The sequence below is a fragment of the Balaenoptera physalus genome (assembly GCF_965194825.1).
Source record: "Balaenoptera physalus genome assembly, chromosome: 9".
Lineage (NCBI taxonomy): Eukaryota > Metazoa > Chordata > Mammalia > Artiodactyla > Balaenopteridae > Balaenoptera > Balaenoptera physalus.
The window spans coordinates 37,911,983-37,927,529 of NC_138888.1; the positions used below are offsets into that span (position 1 = coordinate 37,911,983).

General features: G+C 35.6%; 1 protein-coding gene across 9 annotated transcripts in view; it reads right to left on the bottom strand.

Moving 5' to 3' along the window:
• The window catches only part of NKAIN2 (sodium/potassium transporting ATPase interacting 2), a gene marked incomplete at its 3' end in the record, with an annotated part of 998,865 nt that overhangs the window by 434,953 nt on the left and 548,365 nt on the right, over positions 1-15,547 (bottom strand). The gene's annotated exons all lie outside the window — the stretch shown is intronic.

Consider the following 15,547-nt stretch of genomic DNA (forward strand, 5'->3'; position numbering starts at 1 on the left):
GGGCTCTTTGGTGGGGCTAATGGCGGACTTTGGGAGGGCTCACGCCAAGGAGTACTTCCCAGAACTTCTGCTTCCAGTGTCTTTGTCCTCACGATGAGGCACAGCCACCTCCCACCTCTGCAGGAGATCCTCCAACACTAGCAGGTAGGTCTGGTTCAGTCTCCTATGATGTCACTGCTCCTTTCCCTGGGTCCCAATGTGCACAGTACTTTGTGTGTGCCCTCCAAGAGTGGAGTCTCTGTTTCCCCCAGTCCTGTTGAAGTCCTGCAATCAAATCCTGCTAGCCTTCAAAGTCTGATTCTCTAGGAATTCCTCCTCCCATTGCCGGACCCCCAGGTTCGGAAGCCTGTCGTGGGGCTCAGAACATTCACTCCAGTGGGTGGACTTCTGTGGTATAAGTGTTCTCCAGTTTGTGAGTCATCAACCCAGCAGTTATGGTATTTGATTTTATTGTGATTGACCCCCTCCTACTGTCTCACTGTGGCTTCTCCTTTGTTTTTGGATGTGGGGTATCTTTTTTGGTGAGTTCCAGTGTCTTCCTGTCAATGACTGTTCAGCAGTTAGTTGTGATTCCAGTGCTCTCGCAAGAGGAAGTGAGAGCATGTCCTTCTACTCCACCATCTTGAAGCAATCTCACCCATAGGTTCTTCAGAACCATTTTTTTTTTTTTAGATGCCATACATATGTGCTAGCATATGATATTTGTTTTTCTCTTTCTGACTTACTTCACTCTGTATGACAGACTCTAGGTCCATCCATCTCACTACAAATAACTCAATTTCGTTTCTTTTTATGGCTGAGTAATATTCCATTGTATATATGTGCCACATCTTCTTTATCCATTCATCTGTTGATGGACACTTAGGTTGCATCCATGTCCTCACTATTATTTTAAGATATAGAAATTAAAAACTGAATAACATTTAGGATAATGATAAAGAATATTTGCCAGTGATTTAGATGTGTGTAATTTTGACATATAAATTGAGGTTATACTCTGAAGATAGAGAAAAAAATTAATGTAAAGTCACTACATATGGGGATTTGTTTTTATTCATATTAGCATATTTTTTTAACATTTTCCAAAATGTATGTGTGTTTTCCTCATTTCAGTTTGAAGTAAACTTGAGGTTCCTCTCTTTTAAGGCAGTTTAGCAATTAAGACAAGCAAAAAAATCATTAAAAATCCTGAGGACAGCAATTCTAGTGAGTTTGAAAGACTGGCTTTCCTCTCTCTGGGAAGGGCACCTCTCCAGTAAGTGGACAGCTGCAGGAAAAATAATCGCAGATCCAACAGACCCCAGAGATCTGAGGGGTGAGAGATGTCACAGACAGATTGCTTGCATATGCTGCTCCAAGTCTTGTCTTTTCATGTTGTTTTTGCTTCTAACACATTCTGGGAGAATATAACTTGAAAGTTGGTCGAAATATGGTCAAATAATGATTTAGATTACAAAGTACTATGAGAATATGAAATTCTGAAGCCAAATTTCTTTCATTAATAATACTTCGTATAATCATTTACATTACTTTGTCAGTACAAATAAATTCCATTTTCTCCTTTTTTCTGAATATGCAATTATTTTCTTCCTCTCCTTTTTCAATCTTCATATGACTTCAGATTTAGTAATTCCATAGTTATCAGGGAAAATACTAGGGTTTGTGTTCCATTTGTATTTTAGCTTGACTATTTGATAACATTTTCCAAATGGGATCATGTCACTTGTGTCCCTGTAGAGAAATTTGATCTTATGCAATACTCAAGAGGATGGAATCATTCAGAAAATAAAATGCTTATAACCAGGAAAGTGATCTAAACCTGGAAAATGTTATAACCCTGATAAATCACATTTATGACGTGTTTTTTTCCTTTCTCACTTTTCTAAAAGAAACACATAAAACTGCTACAACTTGAATTCTTAATAAATGATGGAATTAGTCACAGACTGAGGACCCATCTTTCCAGGGTTAGAAGACTGCAGTGAAATACTCTTTTCTTATTATTTCATAAGCAATTAATACTTTATGGTTTTAACACTGTTCATTCACGTTCGTTGTGTCTATTAGATAAAATTCAGCTATCTTTGTTTTCAAAACTGTGCTTCTGGCTTTACATTTTCTGAAGAATAACTTAAGAGAAAAAAATACCCAGCAGTACTAATTATTTGGTTATTTGGCAATATTAAACTCAGCTTTTTTTTTTTCATTGAGAAGAAGGAAACAGGAAGCAAAGAACAAGAATTGGACTCATTATGCCTCACACTATGATGCCACAGTTAATGTAATATATAAATATGTTAAAAAGTGAGTCGTAGGGAGTCTGGATGTACAAAATGCTTAATGGATTAATTTTAGTGCTCATAAAATCAGAGTGCAAAAGCTCAAGTCCATCCATTTTGCAGGCTGCCTGATGAATCTGGTGTACCAGGCACACGCCGAGGAGGGCCGCAGCCCCTCAGAGTGGCTGGCTAGCTACAGCTCTCTTCAGGAGCAATTGCAGAGTGTGCCAAATTGTGTGATATTGGTTCCCCTCTTGGGACTAATTGAGAGCACCAAACTCATTCTCACTTGTGATTCAAATAAAAGATTTGAGGACCTGTCACTAGAGATTTTTCTGGCAGAGTGGAAAAGGGACAGAGTGTCCCTATGGTATCAATGCAGCTACTTCACTACAAAATGCCTAGTTTTTATAAAATGCCTATGAAAAAGATGACATTTTTTGAAATACCTCCTAATTACTTCAGTTTTATATATTACACTACCTATGAGTGTGAAAACCCTAGAGTCCTACAATTACCATTAGACTCATTCCTCTAGCAGGTTACATGTGCTAATGAAGGGGAAAAAAAAGTAATTATAATTCTATAAATGGCTGTTTATTAGTGAGTCATCCTCCTCTTTTTACCCTTCTAAGCTGCTTTTCTGGATGCATCAGGCTGTGTACACATTTTGCTTTTTTAAATGTCGAAAACAAATTTTTAAAGAGGAGGAGGGGAAGTAGCACTTTGAGTGCTACGTTGGAATGAAAAGCAACTTCAAAATTTCTTCATGCAGTTCTCAGTCAGGAAAGAGATTTAAATAGTCTAGTTTTCTTTGTATTGCTTTACGTTTAATAACAGTATTTACTAAACATTGCTCCCTGGTTACCTATAGTGAACTGAACTACTACTTCAACTGAATTTTCCATGTAAATTTTAACTATAGGACAGAATAGAGGAGGTTTGTTACCATATGAAAAGCATGGAATATAGTCACTTATTTGCTCTCTCTGGCCAAATAACCCTGGATGCTAGAAGCAGAAAAAATTGATTCATTTCACTATTTAATATCCTTTGAGTTGTATCTTTATATAATCTCCCACAGTTCATCAAAGCATCAATTGTCTCTGAGTGAATTCACAGACAAAGAGATTGACATTCTGCCCTCCAAAGCTAATTTGGCAACTGCCAATCCCAATTTAGCTGCCAAATGAGTTCCAGGGGTCATGTTAGGACGATGGTTCAGAGTGGAGAGGGGGATTTTGATAAGGTTCTCACAGACTGAGAACACACGAGGGGCTGGGGTGTACCATGCTGAATTGGACATAATTCTCAAGTAAATTTTGCCAATATTTCAGGATCTAAGAGCCCACTTAATATGAGATCACTGTAATCTAGACAAATTATTTCAAGGTTTTAAAAAAATATACAGTGGTTTTCATTGTTCTTACCAAAAATTCAAATATTTCTAAATTTAAAGCCATGGAACTCTTAATGGAAACATATTCTTTCATTTTTTACATGGCTCTGTGAATAATAAACCTATAAAAAGTATAGCTGCTTTACTTTGGCATAGAATAAAAATTGCTGTTCTAGAATGATTTCTGACTAGGCTTTGAAGACAAACAGGATGGCGCTGGCTTAGACCATGTTTGTATCTTCTTTCTTTTAGTTCCAGCAGGATACTCTCTTGAAATATTAATCTCTGTGCTTTTATTTTTCATACTTAACTTTTGTAGACTTTACCTAGTGAGTCAGGGACATCCTTCTTGCTTCAAAGAGAATTACCATTGTTTTAATAGGAATGCAAAAAGAAAAAAGTAGTTAGAGCTTATTTTTTTTTTTGACTTCCATATCAGAAATAATAGCTTTGAAACCAAAGCTTTTGATTAATGAGAAAATAAAAGGTTAACTGAACAAAGACTGGGTAAGGAAAACTGCACATAGTGTATTTCTTAATAACAAATTAGAAAGAGAGCAGATAAGACTGTATAAGCCCAAACCTACAGAAAATAGAGTCGGAGATGCTGCAGTCACAGAACATTGTGTGTCTTTGAATGAGTAGCAGATCTTGGTCAATGTGGACAGCACCTGAGTCAGCATTCTGAGGATGTCACAGTGAACTTTGCCAGCAGCATGGAGACCCAGGGGAGTCAATACCTGGAGACCATTCTGCTCTTCGAGGGAGCTCAGGTTGACTATTTTCATTGATCTGTGGGGAGACCGTCTACCAATATTTTACATGCATGATGCCTGTGAATCATCCAGCAGAAATAATGTTTGCTCACGCCCAAGACTTTGCTTATGCTCATGGAGATTCCACTATGTGGAAGGTCCTCGTTTCAATGCCCAAGACACTTTTAAGTCCCACAAAATAAAGCATGGGATTCTTGACACCCATAGGGGCATCTGAAGGGGGAAATCAGCAAGAGGGAAAGACATCAAAGTAAGAAAGTACAAATTAGAGCAGCTAATTTACTAGAGCCATCTAGTTCTTGCAGAGGAAGAGAAAGCAACTCAAATATTAGAGAAAACAGCAAAATTGTGAACTGGTTTACATTGTTTTAACCACAAGAGTAAAGAAGGCAGAAATCCAAGTGGGAATTCTCAGATATCTTTGTGGCTCTCAATGACAGCTTCATGGAGCATATAAGACTTCTGCTACCCTGGGAATAAGGATCCTCGGCTTCTGGAAATTCAATTATAATTTTTCAAATGTATGCAAATAAAGTAAAATTAGAGGCATGGCCATTCATGGTCTAGTCAACTCCACCACGGACAAAGGTATGGGAAGGTTTCTGGAAAGAATTTTGTCACACAAATGAAGAATATATATGATTTGAGTATTAAAAGATGAATTTAAGCATAAATTCTCCCCAGAGCTCTGGGTAATCCAGTTTTTTGCTTTACTTGATACCTTGGTTAGAGTCAGTGTTAAGTAATAAATCTTCATATGCACACATATCACAATCTACAATGGGATCCCTGTTAAAAGGAAGCCAGAAACCAGGAACCTTCTTTGTGCTCTGTTTAAAGGTTCTGGGTAATCTAATCCATAAAAGCAAAGTATGGATGATGAACAGACAAAAATGTCATCAGTTAGGAATTTGTTAGTGTATGTTTGCTACTAATGAATTATTTTAGTTCTTGTTGCGTGAAAATGCTTTTATTTCACCTTTATTGTTGAAGAATATTTTTGCAAGTTATGGAATTCTAGGTTGTCACTTTTAAAGCACATTAAAGGTGCCATTCAATTGCCTTCTAGAGTCACTCTTTCTGTAGAAAGGTCAATTGTCAGTCTCTTAGCTGTTCCTTTGAAGGCAATGGGTCTTTTATCTTTGGTGGCTGTTTTTTTTTTTTCTTCTTGGATTTTAATTTTCAACAGTGTTACTGTTCTATATTTGGATGTGGTGTTCTTGGTATTTACTCCAGTTGAGATCTGAAAGTCGTCTTGAATCTGTGGGTTGATGTATTTAACCAGTTTTGAAAATACTCTATCACTTCAGATATTGCTTCTGTCCAATTCTGTCTTTCTTCTCCTGGCAATTCAATTATTTATATATTGCATCTTAGCTGAGCCCCATATGTTTCTGACATCCTTTTAATGTTTGCATTCTTTTCTTTTTGTTTTTGTAAAACTCTCTCGGTGCTTCACTTTGGATATTTGCTATTGACCCATCATCCTCCAGTTCACCAATCTTGTCTTCTACTCTTTTAAATCTACCATCAAACACACCTAATGTGTTCTTACTTTTAAATGTTATACTTTTCAGTTCTAGAATTTCCATTTGATTCTTTATATAGATCCCAACCCTTTTAGGGTAAATTATTCATCTTTCAGTCTATTATCTCCAGTTTTTCCCATTATTTCCTTCAACATTTTAAGTCCTTATCAGGTAATTACAATATCTGAATCATCTGTTGGTCTGTTTCAATTGTCTATTTTTTCCTTCACTTTCAGCAATGAGGTCCTGTCTTTTAGCATGTGTAGGAATTTTCAATTGCTGGATATGCATATAAATAAATGGTATAAGATAATGCTATCTTTCTAGTAAGATATTTTCCCTTTCCCTAAACTAGACAGATAAAGTGGTAGCTGATCAGCTCATTTCAATCAAGGACTGTGCTGAACTGAGCCTGGATTTTAGCCCCCATAATGTTTAGTGTGCCTCTCTTTTGACCCTGGCTTGTTCTCCATGTTTCTCAACTATAACTTGAGTTCATTCTGCAGAGGCCCTCTCCTATCTTCAGTCTCCATTTTGTAAGACTGCCAAACAACTTAACTCTGCTTTTCGGTCTGTCCATTTATGCCTTTAGCCTTATAAAGAATTCATCAAATGCCCTAAGAAGAAATTTGTCCATCTGCCTGAGGCCCTCTCCCTTAAAACTATGCTGATTTATACAAAGCCCAGAAATAGCGTTCTATGGGTTTAAAACCTGGATTCGTAGCCTCCTTCCCTAACCAGAATTAGCAAATGCCCCCAGAGTACAGCAGCTTCTAAAGGTCAACTCATCTCTTTGGGGCACTTACATTTCCAAAGTATCACTACTTCAGCACAGCTCTACTATTTTTCATTTGTTATTGTCCAAAGTTTACAATATACACACAAATTATAAATAATAAAAAATATGCATTTCTTACTTCATCTCATGGTCAATCTATAAAGATTTCTGTAGCCTCCCCCAACACAAAACAATTCTTTTCCTCTTTTATTCATATTTTGCAATAAACTTTGCCTTTTTTTCCTTCTCTGAGTAAGAAGTGAATTAAGGAAGTTGGATTCTTTGTGGATGATAAATCCTTTTGGACATGTTGCATTTAAGGTGACAATGGAATTGACATGACACAAGCAGAAAGTTGGAGATGTGGGACTTTAACTTAGCAACAAGGTCAGGACTGAAGATATAGATATAGATCTGGCAGACATGTGTAGAGATGATAGCTTAAATTATGAGAGTGAACTGCATTTTCAAGTGAAAGAATGTAAACAGAGAAGTAGAAAGGTCCAAAGATCCGACTCCTCATTTTAGGGGCCTTAAAACGAAGTGGAACAAGTAAGCAAACAAAAGAGAACTGAAGAAGAAAATAAGCAGTTTAATTCAATGCACTATTAAGGGAAACAAGAGAACAGAGGCAGTTACAGTTTGACAAGATTACAAAAGGTTGGTTCATTTCTATTTTGGGGGAAATTTACATTATATTTAATTCTTAATAACATGTAGGACATTTATCCTACATCCAAAAGCAAAATCTATTTTGAAGGTTTGAGAAATCATTTTTTTTCCTAATTCATTTAATGACAGTTAATTGAAGTTTTCTTAGACTATATGCATTTTACAATAAGAAAAGAAACAAAAAAATATGAATCCAATCAACTGTCCTCTTGATTATTTGTTAAATTTAGTCTTAAATCTATTATCACAGGTATTCTTTGTTTATTAATAATTGTACAGATTTCTTTACTTTTTGAAGAGCACCATTAATTCAAGTTAAAAATGATTATAGGGCTTCCCTGGTGGCGCAGTGGTTGAGAATCCGCCTGCCAATGCAGGGGACACGGGTTCGAGCCCTGGTCTGGGAAGATGCCACATGCCGCGGAGTGGCTGGGCCCGTGAGCCACAATTACTGAGCCTGAGCGTCTGGAGCCTGTGCTCCGCAACAAGAGAGGCCGCGATAGTGAGAGGCCCGCACACCGCGATGAAGAGTGGTCCCCGCTTGCCACAACTAGAGAAAGCCCTCACACAGAAACGAAGACCCAACACAGCCATAAATAAATAAATAAAAATTAAAAAAATTAAAAAGATATCTTATAAAAAAAAAAAAGATTATAAGAGATGTCTCTCCATACCACCTTTTTTCATATGAAATCATAAAAGAAAATTTTGATACAAGCATTGATTTCACTGAGCTGAAAATATCCAAATATCAGATACCTTTTAAAATGAATAATTCATTTTTTAAATAAAAGGAATAAAACTGGGATTGTGGTAATAGTACATTTTTTCACACAGCACTTGCAAATGGTTTCAAGGATTTCTGCCCATTGCCTACATTGTATGACAGGTTTTATCCGCTTCCTGTCTCTTTTGTTTACAAGAGAGCAATTTTATTTCTCAAAGCTTAAATAAGCCACATTTTTTTTTAACATGTTTACTGGAGTATAATTGCTTTACAATGGTGTGTTAGTTTCTGCTTTATAACAAAGTGAATCAGCTATACATATACATATATCCCCATATCTCCTCCCTCTTGCATCTCCCTCCCATCCTCCTTATCCACCCCTCTAGGTGGTCACAAAGCACTGAGTTGATCTCCCTGTGCTATGTGGCTACTTCCCATTAGCTATCTATTTTACATTTGGTGGTGTATATATGTCCATGCCACTCTCTCACTTCGTCCCAGCTTACCCTTCCCCCTCCACATGTCCTCAAGGCCATAATCTGCGTCTGCATCTTTATTCCTGTCCCTAGGTTTTTCAGGACCTTTTTTTTTTTTTTTTTAAGATTTCATATATATGTGTTAGCATATGGTATTTGTTTTTCTCTTTCTGACTTACTTCACTCTGTATGACAGACTCTAGGTCTATCCACCTCACTACAAATAACTCAATTTCGTTTCTTTTTATGGTTGAGTAATATTCCATTGTATATATGTGCCACATCTTCTTTATCCATTCATCTCTGGATGGACACTTAGGTTGCTTCCATGTCCTGGCTATTGTAAATAGACCTGCAATGATAATTGTGGTACATGACTCTTTTTGAATTATGGTTTTCTCAGGGTATATGCCCAGTAGTGGGATTATTGGGTCATATGGTAGTTCTATTTTTAGTTTTTTAAGGAACCTCCATACTGTTCTCCATAGTGGCTGTATCAGTTTACATTCCCAGCATCTGTGCAAGAGGGTTCCCTTTTCTCCACAGCCTCTCCAGCATTTATTGTTTGTAGATTTCTTGATGATGGCCATTCTTACTGGTGTGAGGTGATACCTCATTGTACTTTTAATTTGCATTTCTCTAATGATTAGTGATGTTGAGCATCCTTTCATGTGTTTGTTGGCAATCTGTATATCTTCTTTGGAGAAATGTCTATTTAGTCTTCTGCCCATTTTTGGATTGGGTTGTTTTTTGGATATTGAGCTGCATTAGCTGCTTGTATATTTTGGAAATTAATCCTTTGTCAGTTGCTTCGTTTGCAAATATTTTCTCCCATTCTGAGGGTTGTCATTTTGCCTTGTTTATGGTTTCCTTTGCTGTGTAAAAGCTTTTAAGTTTCATTAGGTCCCATTTATTTTTGTTTTTATTTCCATTTCTCTAGGAGGTGGGTCAAAAAGGATCTTGCTGTGATTTATGTCATAGAGTGTTCTGCCTATGTTTTCCTCTAAGAGTTTGATAGTATCTGGCCTTACATTTAGGTCTTTAATCCATTGTGAGTTTATTTTTGTGTATGGTGTTAGGGAGTGTTCTAATTTAATTCTTTTACATGTAGCTGTCCAGTTTTCCCAGCACCACTTATTGAAGAGATTGTCTTTTCTCCAGTTTATATTCTTGCCTCCTTTATCAAAGACAAGGTGACCATATGTGCGTGGGTAAATCTCTGGGCTTTTTATCCTGTTCCATTGATCTATATTTCTATTTTTGTGCCAGTACCATACTGTCTTGATTACTGTAGCTTTGTAGCATAGTCTGAAGGCAGGGAGCCTGATTCCTCCAGCTCCATTTTTCTTTCTCAAGAGTGCTTTGGCTATTTGAGGTCTTTTGTATTTCCTCACAAATTGTGAAATGTTTTTGTTCTAGTTCTGTGAAAAATGTTCCTCCCTCTGCTATATTTTGGAATAGTTTGAGAAGGATAGGTGTTAGCTCTTCTCTAAATGTTTGATAAAATTCGTTTGTGAAGCCATCTGGTCCTGGGCTTTTGTTTGTTGGAAGATTTTTAATCACAGTTTCAATTTCAGTGCTTGTGATTGGTCTGCTTATATTCTCTATTTCTTCCTGGTTCAGTCTCGGAAGGTTGTGCTTTTCTAAGAAGTTGTCCATTTCTTCCAGGTTGTCCATTTTATTGGTATATAGTTGCTTGTAGTAATCTCTCATGATCCTTTGTATTTCTGCAGTGTCAGTTTTTACGTCTCCTTTTTCATTTCTAATTCTATTGATTTGAGTCTTCTCTCTTTTTTTCTTGATGAGTCTGGCTAATGGTTTATCAATTTTGTTTATCTTCCCAAAGAACCAGCTTTTAGTTTTATTGATCTTTGCTATTGTTTCCTTCATTTCTTTTTCATTTATTTCTGATCTGATCTTTCTGATCTCTTTCCTTCTGCTAACTTTGGGGTTTTTTTGTTCTTCTTTCTCTAACTGCGTTAAGTGTAAGGTTAGGTAGTTTATTTGAGATGTTTTTTATTTCCTGAGGTAGGATTGTATTGCTATAAACTTCCCTCTTAGAACTGCTTTTGCTGTATCTCATAGGTTATGGGTCGTCATGTTTTCATTTTCATTTGTTTCTAGGTATTTTTTGATTTCCTCTTTGATTTCCTCAGTGATCTCTTGGTTATTTAGTAGTGTATTGTTTAGCCTCCATGTATTTGTATTTTTTACAGATTTTTTTCCTGTAATTGATATCTAGTCTCTCAGCATATTGGTTGGAAAAGATACTTGATATGATTTCAATTTTCTTAAATTTACCAAGGCTTGATTTGTGACCCAAGATATGATGTATCCTGGAGAATGTTCCATGAGCACTTGAGAAGAAAGTGTATTCTGTCATTTTTGGATGGAATGTCCTATAAATATCAATTAAGTCCATCTTGTTTAATGTATCACTTAAAGCTTGTGTTTCCTTACTTATTTTCATTTTGGATGATCTGTCCGTTGGTGAAAGTGGGGTGTTAAAGTCCCCTACTACGATTGTGTTACTGTTGATTTCCCCTTTTATGGCTGTTAGCATTTGCCTTATGTATTGAGGTGCTCCTATGTTGGGTGCATAAATATTTACAATTGTTATATCTTCTTCTTGGATTGATCCCTTGATCAGTATGTAGTGTCCTTCTTTGTCTCTTGTAATAGTCTTTATTTTAAAGTCTCTTTTGTCTGATAGGAGAATTGTTACTCCAGCTTTCTTTTGATTTCCATTTGCATGGAATATCTTTTTCCATCCCCTCACTTTCAGTCTGTATGTGTCCCTAGGTCTGAAGTGGGTCTCTTGTAGACAGCATATATACGGGTTTTGTTTTTGTATCCATTCAGCCAGTCTATGTCTTTTGGTGGGAGCATTTAATCCATTTACATTTAAGGTAATTATCGATATGTATGTTCCTATTAACATTTTCTTAATTGTTTTGGGTTTGTTATTGTAGGTGTTTTCCTTCTCTTATGTTTCTTGCTTAGAGAAGTTCCTTTAGCATTTGTTGTAAAGCTGGTTTCGTGGTGCTGAATTCTTTTAACTTTTGCTTGTCTGTAAAGGTTTTAATTTCTCCATTGAATCTGAATGAGATCCTTGCTGGGTAGACTAATCTTGGTTGTAGGTTTTCCCTTTCATCACTTTAAATATGTCTTGCCACTCCTTTCTGGCTTGCGGAGTTTCTGCTGAAAGATCATCTGTTAATCTTATGGGGATTCCATTGTATGTTATTTGTTGTTTTTCCAATGCTGCTTTTAATATTTTTTCTCTGTATTTAATTTTTGATAGTTTGATTAATATGTGTTTTGGTGTGTTTCTCCTTGGATTTATCCTGTATGGGACTCTCTGCCTTTCCTGGACCTGACTGACTACTTCCTTTCCCATATTAGGGAAGTTTTTGACTATAATCTCTTCAAATATTTTCTCAGTCCCTTTCTTTTTCTCTTCTTCTTCTGGGACCCCTATAATTTGAATGTTGGTGCATTTAATGTTGTCCCAGAGGTCTCTGAGACTGTCCTCAGTTTTCATTTTTTTTTCTTTATTCTGCTCTGCAGTATTTATTTCTACTATTTTATCTTCCAGGTCACTTATCGGTTCTTCTGCCTCAGTTATTCTGCTATTGATTCCTTCTAGAGAATTTTAAATTTCATTTATTGTGTTGTTCATCATTGTTTGTTTGCTCTTTAGTTCTTCTAAGTCCTTGTTAAACGTTTCTTGTATTTTATTCATTCTATTTCCAAGATTTTGCATCATCTTTACTATCATTACTCTGAATTCTTTTTTAGGTAGACTGCCTATTTCCTCTTCATAAAGAAGCCACATTCTTACATAGCTTTTTTACATACCACATTTTTAAATGAAAATGTATATCTAGATCTCAGTAGCAACTATCAAATTTATTAAAACATGACAGCTTTCTAGACGTTGCTATTAAAATCATTCATTAGGTATAATTAATTGCTCTAGAGTATGTTTAACAAGATAAGTTTCTGATAATATAATGAAGCCCAAGGGTTATATACCTGCATCCCTAGTATACAAACAAATTGGGTTGTTTTAAGTGTAAAATAATCCCTTGGTTACTCTTGTATGAACTGTAAGTTAATTATTTTATTTCTAAAGATAGGTGGTGCATCATTCACTAATGGTGCCCATAAATTACGAAAGTAGAAACTGAGACCTCAAAATAGTCATATAAAGAAAAATGTTAGGATATAATTTCAGCTAAGAGTAGTTTACAATTATAACACACCCAACAGAATACAGTTTTTTGCAGATAGCAGAAGAGCGCTAATTTTTTTCCTGTGTGTAACTATTCAAAAACTATTTCATAAATTTCATTTTCCCAGGTGATGAATCTAATAGGTGAATTACCATATTATATGTGTTTTCCTTCTAACAGTGCACTTTGAAGTTAACTACAGAACAAACAGATCTCTTCTCTTTTCAAAATAACTCAATTCAGTTAATAACTGGGATTAGTTTGCATTTCTATTTGATCTGTGAGCAAGAAAATCACAATTGACCAGAATAATCCAACAACACAGTAAGACTATTTACATCAGGAATTCTCAAAACTATTAATCCAATAGTCCAGGTCACATTTAATGCTCAAAGGCAGTTGCCTACAAAGTTAGCAAACACTTTGGGTTACAAATTAATGTTATCTCTGTTTCATTTAATGTTATCTCTGTTTCATTAACAGAACATCTATTAAAATATCACCCCAGAAAGTAAGAAACTATAGGATGTTTCAGGATATTTAATTATAACACTAATATCTAAAGCATTAATATAAATAGTGTGGAAATAGTTATTATGCAATGTATATGTTTATTTGTTCCTACCATATTATGTGCTAATTTATATGACATTCCCAATATTTTATTAATATCATTGAGATAAAATTTTTAAAAAGAAATTTCTCTGGTTGATTAGTTTTATTTTTCCTTAAATCTCACAGGGATAATCATTAAAATATATTAATAAATATTTTAATAATAATGTTGGATTTACACAGAATTTTTGATGAAAAATATATTATCTATACAATTATGGGTACAAAGAAAACTGAATATAAACCAGGTCAGTCCTGTGTACCATATTATTGTAATTAAGCCATTTCATTCCTGAAGGTACACACTGGCTTCGTTAATGATGCTAATATCTATTTCTCTCATAAGTACATGGCAGATAGTTTAGCAGAAAAAGCAGAAAAGACACTGGAAAAGGACAACAAAAAATTCTAAACTCTAACGGGTAACTCAAGTTTGCCTTAATATTTTACCACTTTTTATCATTTCTTGCCAATATTCATTATGAAGGAATCAATTCTTTACAAAATGTTTTATGGAAACAAACACACTTCTCTCACATATATAAAGATCACAGAATTTCTTCCCTGCTTCTGTTTCCCATATTTATCCCTCAGCCTCAAACAAACTGACCCATTCATATGGTCAAATTATTTTATTTTTTGGGTGAGGTGAGGGAAAAAAGTGGTTTATATTCTGTAACCTAAGTATTATCAGCAGTTTCAGGAGTCCCATTTTTGAGCTTTCATATATCTGTACATTTTTCAATCACCATTGCTTATTTCTGGCACTCTGTTACTTGAAGAATGTGAGGCAGTTGCAGAAGCTAAAGAATTAAATGGCATAAATATACCTTTCTCAAACCCTTTGAGCAGGAAAGGGAGGAAAATCCCAGTACAGATAACAATATAACTTTGCCCTTTATGGTTTTCCTTTAGATTATTTGTTAAAAGGAAATTATTAAATTTTCATGTGCTCTGCAGAGTCTAGCCTTGGCTTATAAGATGAAAAGAAAAGGAAATATTATTAACTGCTTCACTGCCATGGGATAGTCATTACCTGCCTGTGTGCATTAGAAGAATTCTTAGTCATTTGGGTTGCAACTCTCTTGAACTCTAATGTTTTAGGATGTGTCCTTGTTATGGTTTAAATGCCCATGTCCAAGGTCATGGGATCACAAGCTTTATTTTGTGTCTGCAGTCATCACATGGAGCAGTGAGAAAAATTACACATTTGTGCAGCCAGCTTGACTCAGATTTCTCCCTCTTTTTTTTAATATTAAACAAACTCTGATCTGCTAGATCATCTTACTCAGCCAATATGCCTGAATACCTGTCCTCCAATTATTAAGGTGATTATTTAAAATTGAAAATATCATTAAAAGTCATTTTAGTGAGGAATCTCTTTGAACAAAGTGGATTATACAGCAGAGATATATAAATTGGGTAAGGAATTCAAGTCCTGGGAATGTGAGCTTTAAGCAGAAAATGAAGTGTCTTTCCTAGAGCCACCTGAACAATTCCTTTTCATTGGTCACGGCATGTTCAGGAAAGGACTGCCTGCTGCTGAGAGTGTGGAGTATGATGACCGGCAAGAATACAGAAATGCCACCCACAAGGGCAGACACTGCCGAGGGCCACAATGAGGACTTGTCCAAAATCTGCTCATAAAACTACAGGTTCCAGAAGCCTTGGGTCTATTTCATATGATAACGTCACCCTCTTATTTTATCTTTCATCATTTGAAATTGAAAAAAAAGTCAAGATTATTTATACTCAATATCATAGTTAAATAATAAATAAACATACTTGAAAATGCTCAGAGTGCTTTGGGAAACTCCTGTATGCTAGATTATAAATGTGTATTACCATCACCCCATCCCCCACCCACCAAGATACATAGCCCTGCAAAGGTAGTTCCTGGCGACTTTTTAGCTCTTTTAGCCTTTGAAAGCAGGTTATCATCTCTGGGTTTTAAAAATGTCAACATCTTTGCAGGGTCTTTCTGATCTAAGGGATAGAGAGGTAAAAGAACATTTTACAATCTCTATCTTTTAAAGTTAATATGAAGAAGTACAAGTT